Genomic DNA, 13,476 nt, shown 5'->3' with positions numbered 1-13,476 from the left:
TTGACAAGCAAAAAAAAAACATGTTGAAATTGCAGAACCCAGCAAGCGCTGGCCAATATACTGTTATGGAAAAGAAATGAAACTATAACCACATATTATGAAACTAATTGAAACTATGAACATGGTTTCTAATAGTGCTAATGATATGTCCAACAAAATTCATAATATTAATTTTTCAATTAAACAGCACAACCAATAATTTTACAATGGGTAAAACAGAACACCACGGACTAATTTTTCTAAGGTATTGTCCCATGCAGTTTTAAGTCACACATATAACACTGATACTACTGAAATGCAATTTTTTGTGTGTGTAAAGCATTTCATGAAAGTGCATAGTTCTTTCCACAGAAATGTAAGCACATTTTGTCTGCATAACAGTTTTGAATTATCTTCTGGAAGCCAGTGGATTCACTAATACACCAGTGGAGATCAGAAGCAAAGGCCTTATTGTATGTATATCTATCTAGAAATATCTTATGTAAACCAATAAATTCAATAAATCTGCAGCAAAAAATAATAGATGGCCATAGTCATTCATCCCTAATCCCAGTAGTGACAGAAATTCATATGCTCACCACAGCCAGTGACATTTATCACTATTTGAATTACAAATATGCAATCTTTTTAATATGCTCAGTGCTCATTCCTTACACTGTAAACCATACAAAAGTAACATCACTAACTGAGGGGAACTTCCAAAATAATGCAATAATAATAACTTACCAGCCACACGGTATAATAGTCAGTTTTAGCAGAGTGGCAGGATGCCTGCAGGATGCTATTATACAGGAAAGAGTATTTACAAACATAAAATATCTCTAGCAGTGAAGGAAGTTTTTATTTGCTGCCCAAATCTTACAAAAATTATAGCAGTTCAGTATGAAAGCGAAAAGTATACTCTCGCCATTTTAAGATGTACCGGTCTAACATTTTCACTGACTGACTTAACCATGTCTTGGAGTGGACTACTTAGATTAGAATGACGTTTTACTTTATGCAAAATTCTTCAAATTTTTAAAACATAAAAATTCATACAAAGCAGAAGACATTCATAAGCACATCATGGCTCAGCCAACAAGACTACAATGAAACCCATGACTTCAATGGAGCATGGAGGATTTTTTTTTGACTTAGACAATATAATCATTCCATTATACTGTATTACAAGACGCAGTCCTAGGCTGTGAGCTTTAATCTGCCCTGTGTTGGTAGGGTTATTATATAAAATGGCAAGGAAAGTTGTTATAATAGTAATATGGTAAATGGCATTAAAATAAACTAAGTATAAACTACAGCTTTCCTAAAGTAAGAACTAAATCAGGTAGGTACATACCATTCAACACTTGTTACAAGACTTAGACAGAATTGAAATGTATCTAAATAGTCTTTACTTGGATTATATATTTCAAATAATCAACCTGGTTAAATATATATATATATATATATATATATATATATATATATATACATATATATATATATATATATATATATATATATATACGCATTAAATATAACTATAAATATGTCTACAAATCTAACCATAAATAACAAATAGATACATATATAACACAATATTTGTAGTGATGCATCAAGGCATTTGAAATAAGAAAAATAATTATTCCCAAAATTACTGAAAGTACTTTTATTTAAATGTATTATTAACTATATGGCAATATCTCAAAACAAATATATATATATATATATATATATATATATATATATATATATATATATATATATATATATATATATTATGTTACTTGGCACATTTATAAAGCACTCCCTTTCTTCTTTTCTGTTTATATATAATGCTGCAGTTGTATCTGCCACTACTAAGTACATAACCATGTGTTTTAAATCAGGATCTAGCACAGGCAAATTAAACTCAATGCCTTTAGAATGTCATAGTATGCAAAACCTCCGATTTGATACCATTTCTCAAGTATGAAATCCACAGTATCAGTGGATTTTCATGTAGTAATGTGACAAAGCATGTAGTTCCATGGGAATGTACAGATTCACAAAGTCCAGTTCTGGTACAGTAAAAAAGATTATTTTTGCACTACAATTAGAACATTTATGGAATAAGAGGGTTTGGATAAGTTTTGTAGAAACCTGTTGTATTTCATTCCATTGTATATGAAATGTGTTTTTCACATCAGAACAGCCTTGACTAGTTTACACAAATTTAGTTACAAAGGCACAAAGAAAAACAACCAGACATTTCAAAATGACATGGTAATGAAAACTGAATGATGGTGCAGAGAGAAAATAAACTACAATGTAAAGAAAGCCTTTTTGAACTTCATTGGGTATTTCAACTTTCTGTGTTACCCTCTCGTTACATAAACTGCAACTCTCCCCATTTTTCAGAGTAATCAAGATCTGTTTTATGTGTATCTTGACTGCAGTATTAACAGTGTTTTTAAGACTGAAGACTCAGACATAAAACTTGATGAAAATTAAAATTATTAATTAAAAGTTGATTTATATATATATATATATATATATATATATATATATATATATATATATATTCAGATACAGATTACAGCATTGTTTATATACATTTATAAAACTTAAATAAATAAAATATTAAAGCGAACATTTAGTACCCACCACTGTAGTAAGCTAATAAAAATGTTAGGTGTATTTTTGACCTATAACATTATGTATCAGGGGAATAGGTAATGTAGATTCAAAGTATATGAGATATTTTAAAGAACAGCACTTTAATAAGAACTAATGAGCACTGGAGTCTTTACTAGATATAGTGTTACAAGTGACTCTGCCCTTGTGTAGCCTTCCTAGCACATCTTTGTACTTATGATTAAATAAAGTCTACTGTCTAAATACATGACAATACCCACAAAAGGCCTCACGAAAAAACATGCATCAGCGGATTTCTTGTACAGTCACCAGCTATGCTGAAACAGGACTAATCATACTATGATGGGACTAAATATGTTGTAACCATACTAATGTACTGTGTGCTGGGAATCATCATGCTAGCATATTATCAGCCATACTCTGCGGGGACCTGTTATGCTATTATACTGTGCTGGTGCTCATTCCAAGAGTTTATTAATCGTACAGCACATGGACTCATCATACTAACACACTACTAACCAGACTGTCTTAGGAATTGTTTTTCTGTAATGACACTAATCCTATGGAATTCACTTTGCTATAACAGTAGTATCCATATTGTACTGAGGCTCATCATGCTGAAGCAGTACTAACAGTACTGTTTTGGCCCTTTTTATCTGAAACAATATTAATCATACTGTGCCAAGTCTCATTATACTAATACATTGCTAAACATGCTGTGCTGAGACTTCTCATACAGTAACTGTACTAATCACACTGTGCCATGACTCATGATACTAATACATTGCTAAACATGCTATGCTGAGACTTCTCATGCAGTAACAGTACTAATCATACTGTGCCAAGTCTCATTATACTAATACATTGCTAAACATGCTGTGCTGAGACTTCTCATGCAGTAACTGTACTAATCACACTGTGCCATGACTCATGATACTAATACATTGCTAAACATGCTATGCTGAGACTTCTCATACAGTAACAGTACTAATCAAACTGTCCCAAGTCTCATTATACTAATACATTGCTAAACATGCTGTGCAGAGACTTCTCATGCAGTAACAGTACTAATCATACTGTGCCACGACTCATTATACTAATACATTGCTAAACATGCTGTGCTGAGACTTCTCATGCAGTGACAGTACTAATCATACCGTGTCAAGACTCATTATTCTAATACATTGCTAAACATGCTGTGCTGAGACTTCTCATACAGTAACAGTACTAATCACACTGTGCCAAGACTCATTATACTAATACATTGCTAAATATGCTGTGCTGAGACTTCTCATACAGTAACAGTACTAATCACATTGTGCTCAGACTCATTATACTAACACATTGCTAAACATGCTGTGCCGATACTTCTCATACAGTAACAGTACTAATCATACTGTGCCAAGACTCATTATACTAATACATTACTAAACATGCTGTGCCAAGACTTCTCATGCAGTAGCAGTACTAACCATTCCTAAACATGCTGTGCTGAGACTTCTTAGTAACAGTAAGTACTAACAACACTCCAGACTCACTCATTATTATTAATGCATAATGTGCTGTGCTGACTGAGACATACTAGTAACAGTACTAATCACATTGTGCCAAGACTCATTATACTAACACATTGCTAAACATGCTGTGCCAATACTTCTCATACAGTAACAGTACTAATCATACTGTGCCAAAACTCATTATACTAATACATTACTAAACATACTGTGCCAAGACTTCTCATGCAGTAGCAGTACTAATCATTCCTAAACATGCTGTGCTGAGACTTCTCCTACAGTAACATTACTTATCACACTGTGCCAAGACTCATACTAATACATGCTGTGCTGAGACCTCTCATACAGTAACAGTACTAATCACAACGTGCTGGGACTCACCATGCTAATACATTTCTTGCCATATTTGGCCGAAACTTGTCATGCTGTAACAGTACTAACTATACTGTGTTGGCCCTTGTCATGCTGTAACTGTTCTAACTAAACTGTGGTGAGACTACCCAGACTACAGTTGCACTACATATCACTGATAGACATGTCTACCTCGTACTATTAATAAGACCTTTCCAAGTATGAGTGGTTGAAGGCATTTCAGTTAATTTTCTGAACATTATAACCCATTAAATTGCATTTTACCAGGTACATTTATACTGCTAATCCACAGTATTTAATTTCAGCTGTGCCATTTTTCCTCAAAATGTCTTGTTATAGAATGTCACTGTGTGCCCTAAGAAACACAAATATGGTTTTATAAACCATAAAGAGCCACAAAGAAAGAGTCCATCCTTGATTGGATACTTACTAACCTACCACTACTATCATATAACTCAGGTATCCTCCCTGACTCCCTTAGTGACCACCTCCCAACATTTGTCCTCTGACATCATGCAAACCCAATCAAAGCATCCTCTTACCAACAAATTCAATATACAGAAAAATTCAAATCCCAAGACTTTGTCACCACCCTCAAACACTTCAACTGGAACCCACTAAAAATCCTCCCCTTGACATCACAGTTGAATATTTTAACACTACCTTCTTAAATATCCTAAATAGCATGGCCCCACTAGAACAGTAAGAATAAAGTCAAATTACACCCCTTGGCTTACCAGAGAAACTAGGTCACTACTAAAAGAAAGATATAAAGCTTGGGAAACTTGGGCCCACAACAAAACAGCAAATAATTAACAAAAATATCCTGAACTCAGAAAAAAAAGCTAAAAAAACATATCAGACTTGACAAGAAAAATCACTGTACTGATATACAATCTAAACACAAAAAGAACCCACAAATATTTTGGGCTGCTATTAACAAAATTTTGAAACTGGGCCAAACTACTACTCCCTCACCCCAGCTACCAATAACTCCACCGAGAATATTGCCACCCAGTTCAACAAGTACTTCACAGAATCCATAACTGCCCTTACTAATAATAACTGTCCAACACTACCACCAAACCTCTCCTTCTTAACTCAGGAAAACAACCTGTTTTCCCTGCAACCAGTTCCAACAAGGACTATATGCAAATATCTTAAAAAACTTAAACCCACTACTCTTGCATTAGATAACCTACCTGCTGAACACCTTAAAATTGCAGCAGAAGCCATATCATACCCAGTTTCCATACTAATCAATCGCTCCATCTCTAAACAACAAGTCCCAAGTATCTGGAAAATATCTCACATTATACCTCTACACAAAGGTGGAAACTCAGCTGAACTATCAAATTACTGACCAATTTCTATCTTATCCCCTTTATCAAAATTTCTTGAGAAGTGTATCAGTACTCAAATCCTAAATCATCTCTTATCCAACAAACTTCTAACACCCAACCATACCTCTCAACTGTACAGATTTTCGCAGAATGTCCAAAATTTTACCTTATATATCTGGTCCGTTTTTCATAAAATGATGTCTTTCTGGCAAATTAGTGGCAAATCATTAAAGATTGAAGTTAGAAAATAATGACAGACATTTGAGTTTTAGACTTCATACCCTTCAGAAAATTCATGTTAATGCAAAACCTGTTATTCTATCAACTTTCTAAGTTTGTAAGAGCAATATTTCAAAACTGTCCCTATTTGTACCACTTTTTCATGGCTTTGTCCAGATTTCTTACTCTTAGTGGTTGAGAGGTATGCACCCAACATGGCTTTCGCCCCAATCATAGCACTACCATAGCCCTCGTCAGTTTCACCAACACAATTAATCAACACCGGAATGAAGGCAACCTTGTATCCTCTATCTTTTTAGACCTCTATAAAGCTTTCAATACTGTATCTCATAACAAACTCCTAACTGTACTATCTCAACTCAGTCTAAGCTACTCCAATCTTGCCTGGTTCCAGCACTACCTATCAGGTCAGACGCAAGCTGTCAAATGGCAAAATAACCTATTTCCTCTTCTCCCTATTACTTTAGGGGTCCTCCAAGACTCTTGCCTTGGTCTCCTTCTCTTCAATCTATTTACTAACAACCTTCATACCTCTACCTAACATGCTATACTGGTCCAGTATGCTGTTCAGCCCCAACCCTCCAAGACCTCCAAAATATAACACAAGTATCCTTTATAGCAGTAAAAAACATGGCTATCAGATACACAGCTCATACTAAACCCAAACAAATGAAACTAATGTTTTTCCACCCCACTAAAGCCACATATCAAATCATGCCTTTTAAAATAACATCAAGCAACAATACCCCTATTGCACCAGCCCCCCCAAACTAAACTACTAGGTGTTATCATAGACCAACACATGAAGTTTAACCTACATACCTCCCAAACAATAAAATAAAGTTCATAAAAAATTGGGAACTCTATAAAGATGTAAAATTTACTTATCCAATAACACCAAAACCATCACCACCAGAACCCACCTTGTTTCCACACTTCTCTATGCATCCCCCATCCTCACTAATTTCAATAAATCTGACTTAGCCAAAATAGACAAATGCTACAACAAAATAGCAAAGTTCAAAACTGACTCAAGCTTTAAGACTCATCACTGCCAGGCCCTTAAACAACTATCATGGCTAGAATTACACAACCTGCTCAGACTTAACCAATTCACTTTAGCTCATCAAATAATCTACCAACCTGATAAAAACAGCTCTTTAAGGCCTACTTAACCAATACCTAAGCCAATGCTCACTAAGATCTAGTAGCAAATCACTAATTGATATTTCTAGAAGTAAAAATAGTGCAGGTGACTCCCTTTACTCAATCTATATAGCTAGGAACACCATACCCATCAACATCAGGACTACAGCCAACAAATTCAACTTCAAAAACCTTCTCAGATCCCATTTAGCTATCTCAAGGATATATAACTGCACCAACCCAGGCTAAACTACTTACACAAACATCCAAATTCACTTTGTCCTGTACAAAAAGGCAAACCTTCATTACTAATTCTGTAATGGTATCACTTAGATCCCATAACAATGCATTTTTCCTTTTAATAACCAGACAGACTACCCCGCATATAAGTATATTGGTCCAACACTGTTGTATTAGTGTTATCCCAAAGTGCTCCCTTCGCCATCATCTCTAAGTACTTTCCCGCGTATAAGTATATTAGTCCAACACTGTTGTATTAGTGTTATCCCAAAGTGCTCCCTTCGCCATCATCTCTAAGTACTTTCCCGTGTATAAGTATATTGGTCCAACACTGTTGTATTAGTGTTATCCCAAAGTGCTCCCTTCGCCATCATCTCTAAGTACTTTCCCGTGTATAAGTATATTGGTCCAACACTGTTGTATTAGTGTTATCCCAAAGTGCTCCCTTCGCCATCATCTCTAAGTACTTTTCCTTTCACTGAATAATGTGTGTCCATAGCAGGTCAACAATGTCGAAACCTAGGCTTTCTAAATTCCACAAAGTGAACCAACTGAATAGTGTATATCAACAATGTATTCTGGGTTATGTTTGCACCCTGAGACGTTTAGTTTATTTTTATTATGTTTATTAGATCTCTCTAAAGCACCCAGTTGTAACTTGAATAACACCAATGTAACGTATGTTAACTTTCCTCTACTTCTTTTAACCTGTGTATAACAACAATCATTTTATGTCATGGTTGCTCTGTTTCACCTATTGAATGTCAAAAACTGATTTGCAGTTTTCCCAATTTTTTATGATATTTATTTTTACAACATATGTACTATTTAAAAAAAACTGTACTACTGTACTATTGTTAATGGAGCTTTTCTCCCCGGGTCTCCACTGAAAATGGGCAACCTGCCCAGTCGGACTTTCCTGGTAAACAAATGTAAAATAAACAAATAAAATAAAAAAACATAATTTGCAAACAGTTTCTATTCACACATCAATGCCTTTATCAAGATAACTGTCCCAATCTGACAAAAAGTAATTCCAAGTTTAGGAACTAAGCCCTATGTTGGAAGCCTGGTGCAAGCAAGCTATATAACAAAAAGAAAAAAAAATCCTCACACTGAGGAATAAACTGACAGCCCTGCAATCTGAAAGCTAACTCAAGAGGGTAGACAAAGAACATAGGCACAAAATAATCTGGCAAGGATAAATAAGAACTGAAAAACACCACCTCTCTCTCAAGGACAACTGTAAGGTCTTTTTCAACTGTGTAAGAAACCTTAGGAATGATAACCAGCATTGTGCCAAACTGGTACGTAACAATAATGCCCACTCAGCTCCTACAGACATAGGAAACATATTAGCCAATATCTTTAGCTCAGACTTCTGTCCTTGTAAACCCCCAGCTTCCACTTGCATGCCATCGTGTCTACATTCACTCCATAGACCACCTCAGTGCAGCTCATGAAGGCACTCTTCAGTGCTAAAAGTAATGGCTCTGTAGGTCCTAATAATGTACTGGCCTGATACTTTGTCAGTGTGAAGCACTGTCTCACCAACATACCCCTGAAACTGTTCAACATCTTCATGTCAGAGGTGCAGAGAACAGCTATAGTCATCCCCCTACACAAGAGTAATCCTATCAATGATCCAGGCAACTTTAGACCAACAAATCTTATCAGCCTTATCTCTGAAGCAAGAGAATGCATCATTGCGGAATTCATGAACAAAGATATTGGCAATATACAATCCACCGATCCTTAAACGAGTTTGGGCTTGTGACATGGAAGAACCTGCCTACTTAACTAGTAGATTATTTAAAAACAAAAGTCACTGAGGTATTAGATGAGAGCATATTGGTGCACACCATTTACCTTAATCATGTCAAGGTCTTTCATATCCCTTCTACAATCAGGCATAATTGGAAAATTAATCAAGCCAAATGGAAACCCTTATTAAATGCACTGGATAACAAGTTGGCTCACAGAAAGTACCCAATCCATTAGGATTAGGAGCACACTCTTCTTTAAAATGCTCATTACTAAAAGTGTCTTTCAAGGCTCAGTATTAGGGCTGCTCCTATTTGGTATTTATTTCTCTGATATCGCAGCTGATGTCATGGAACTTTGGCTAACCAGTTTTGCAGATAATTGCAAAGTTGGAACTATCACCAATTCTCCAAAAGAAACTAACTCATGCACATCCATGTTTACAGGACCATGGTCTAAAGCAAATCCTAAAAATCTAGTGTCCTTTGGAAAGCTACCACATAAACAACATCCTCCCACAAAAGGCTGGATGGTTATTAGTGATCTAGGCATTTCTGTAGACAATAAACTCTCAATTGGCCATTATATGTTTACTGTCATTAAAGATTCTTTTTACCTAGGCTAGGTAGAAGGAATCTCCCCAACCTGGCTAGGTAGATTCCTTCTACCTACTCTAACTTATTACCAAAAGTGTATCTTCATGGTCTAAAGTTGTTGGCATTCCTTTCTACACCACCCTTATTAGTCCCATAATTGACTATACTGCTTCCTTTGATCATGTAGATGTCCAGACACATGATCCAACTTGGAAAAAGTCTGTTTACTAAGCAAGCCAAGATCGGAATACCATGAGCTACACAGAGTGCCTTAAAGCCCTGTCTCTCTTTCCTGCCTCATAAAGAGTCCTACAGAGTGATCTCTGCTGACCCTAAAAGGCTTCAAGTGACCCACTCTTTGTATTCTCCTACTCATTCGCAAAACCTGTAAAACTACTAACACCTCCACCACAACATAAAGAGAACCTGCTAGTGGAATAGATACCACTTTAAAGAATTGCACTCCTTTCCTGTGGATCAGACTTTACATTTATATTACCCAAAGTAGCTCACTAAACTTCTTCAAACACAACGTAGGCAAGTAGATGGGTTACCATAAATTCACAAAAGGTCTGGCACCTCAGTCCCTTATGGAAAGGCAGAGCAAGCAGTGAGATTTGCATTTGCTACGCTACAAATGCTTTAGCCAATCAACTGTAAAGTATTGACCTATGAACCAATAAGTACAGCTTAAGTGTCGCCATTCTGTTTCCAAATAGCCTGTATATTCACATCCTTTGTGCCTGTATATTTTGAATGTGACTGATGCTTGAGCAACTACAGCTGAGTCTGAAGAGGTCCTCCTTTTCAGTCAGGTCACCCTATAGGAAATGTCCCTTTCCTTGAAGGCAATGACCTGAAATTTAATTACATTACAGAAAGGGATGCAAGGAGTATAGCCCTTGCATGGAGATGTGGGAAACTTTGCTCCATTTCAACCTCACAAGTGAACTCAAAATGTTAACATGCATTATTTTGGCATAGATCACAGCATCAGTAATTGTAACAATATATTCTGAATTGTGTTTAAGTGTAGTTCTGTTTCTTACTAAACCAGTATTTTGATATAGTCCTCTAAAGCAAATGCTCTTCATGGGGTATGTTCTAGTTTGTATGAATATAAAGATGTATTTTATTATCAGATGAAGTTATAAAGTATGTGCTGCTAAATGCTTTTCATATACCTCTAACAAGAATATCCAGAGAATCGCACTATGTGCAATACTTTGTTTTTAACTACTGCATATACCAAAAACAAATATTCCATTCCTGTTAATGGAAATATATGAATCTTTAATTTCCTATTTTTGTGCTCTATCAATGTGCAAAGGATGAAAATGCTAGAATGCAATTAGATATTGAAGTGTAGCCTGTACTACAAATGTGCTGCCATGCTAATAATCAAAAAAATACAGGATGGTTATACTAAAAGGAATAAGCTATCTGAGCATGAGCAAATTGAAAGCCACTTCTAACAATTACATTTTACTGAAGTCTGCAGCATATCAAATTTTTGTTACAGTTTGTTAAAAGTTGCACCTATTCCCTGCTAGTGAAATGAAAATAAAAATTGCACTTATAGAAAGAGCAGTAAAATATGCCTTTTTATTTAATCTTAATTGAAAAGTAGGTGTTTTGGTCTTAGATGATTTCTGCGCATATTAATGTATTTATTTTATTTGCTTGTTTATTTTTGGTCTGTTAACAGCATATGCTGGTTAATGTGTGTTATCCACTACATCCCAGAACGGTTCTCCCATTTATTCACTGTACTATGCCATTAAATAAGCTTAGTGTTGGCGCAATTGGCAACACTGTAATGGTTTACAAAGACTGTTCAGTAAACTAAGAGTAACCAAGAAAGAAAACAATAAAATAAGGCTTGATCCTGACTGCCAGCTTAAAAATGAAAAGTCTACTGCTCCATTTGGTAAACAAATAATGATAATTGTATAGTGAATATAATTCTCCTTGTCTGGGGTTTTGCATGTTATAATTCAGTGGTTACTTGCTTTTTTACTTTACAACATAACAGTTACACTGCATGGCTGGCCTGAATTCCATTGCAGTGTAACATGCATCAGGTACATATGCTGTACACTACGCAAGCAAAGTAAGAGCTTCAATACAGGCAAAAATAAAATGGAGACTTGTAATACTAACACATTTACAAGCAAGTAACCATCAATCTCAGAATTTTCTATAGTGTTGTATAATTGCAGGCTTGTTTTAAAAATGTGAATTCTATAGGTCAGTTTATTTCACTGTTCCTAGGAGCTATATTCCCCTGTATATTAGTTCTGGCATCCTCTGCAGCTAATCACTGTCACAAAGAACTGAATATAGCCATGGCAGAACATAAGAGCCTGACATTGTTGTACTACACTGTATATTGAAATGTGAGCTTCTTATTTGTAAATATCTTACAAATTCTCTGAATTGCGCTCAGGTCATGGCTGAAAAAGAGTCCAACCCACCTGTTTACCAAAAGAATGAATAAAACATGCTAATATTTGATTTATACTTAAAATACAAGCAAACAGCAAAACAGACTGAATCTTCTGCAGACCTGCATTGTAGGTTCACAATAAGTAACAGTTGTACATACAGCAAGACATTACATGGAAGTAAACATAATTAAATTACACTATGCTAGATAGTTCTTAAAAAAAGTAAACATAATTATGCTAACTTTTAGTAGTATGTAACAGAAAATATGTATTTATTTGCAAAATAAGATCAGACCTGCATTTTGAGTATTTCATGCTGGCTGTTTCACTCAAATAATCTTTACAGGAAATAGATGCATGTGCATCTTAAAATAAAGAAACACCCTAGCTACTTCATGAGGCATAAATTAATCAATGAGTCTGTCCTTGAACCACTACTTGCTGTTGTTTTTCATGCCCAAGAGCTGCTGATGCTCATTGCTATGCATAATCTATGGCATCCCGCTGTAGTAATGCAGGCAACATACTGGTGCAAGAGTTAGGGCATCTGCCTCATGGCTGCACGGTATGCGGTTCAGTCCTGATCTCCCACTACAGTCTGGATCTTCTGATATAGGTATTTGTCTTCTCTTGACAAAACATTTTTACACATCCTAAAACATGTCCATTCACCTTATTACTCTAAACTATCAAGCCATACAATGCCTTTGTCCTTCCTGTTGTATATTGATTCATAGTTGAAAAGAATCTGCTTTTTATTTAAGTAAATAAAGTATAGCCTCATATTTTATATGATTACTTGTAAGTTCAAATAATGCATTTTAAACATTTTAAAGTAAGCCTTAAAAACACATTTATTTAAGAAATAACAGAGGCACATCCCACCAACTTTCATAATTTCTGGAATTATACACCAAAAAATGTTTATCTCTGAAAATATTTTCCTTGCATAATTCCTGTACCTTTATCTTAGTTTATTTACTTTTATCATGTCCTCTCATCCTCCAGTGTTCTTCATCTTTGTATTTTGTACAGGAACATATGGTGTTCTGCTGTAGAATCAAATAAATTAAAATTTCACTGAATTCTTTTTGTGTGCTACTAACTGTGCATAAGCAAACCAAAAAGGTGTGAATATTAGTAATAGCAGTGTTTTTTTATGAGATTGTCTTAAGCAGCAGGTATATTAAGAAGT

General features: G+C 35.2%; 1 long non-coding RNA gene across 1 annotated transcript in view; it reads right to left on the bottom strand.

Moving 5' to 3' along the window:
- LOC122811512 overlaps nucleotides 1-13,476 on the bottom strand; it is a 518,443-nt gene that overhangs the window by 165,270 nt on the left and 339,697 nt on the right. The gene's annotated exons all lie outside the window — the stretch shown is intronic.

This window comes from Protopterus annectens, chromosome 9.part0 (assembly GCF_019279795.1).
Source record: "Protopterus annectens isolate FY-2018-M chromosome 9.part0, PAN1.0, whole genome shotgun sequence".
Taxonomy (NCBI): Eukaryota; Metazoa; Chordata; order Ceratodontiformes; family Protopteridae; genus Protopterus; species Protopterus annectens.
This window is presented reverse-complemented; position numbering and strand designations above follow the sequence as displayed.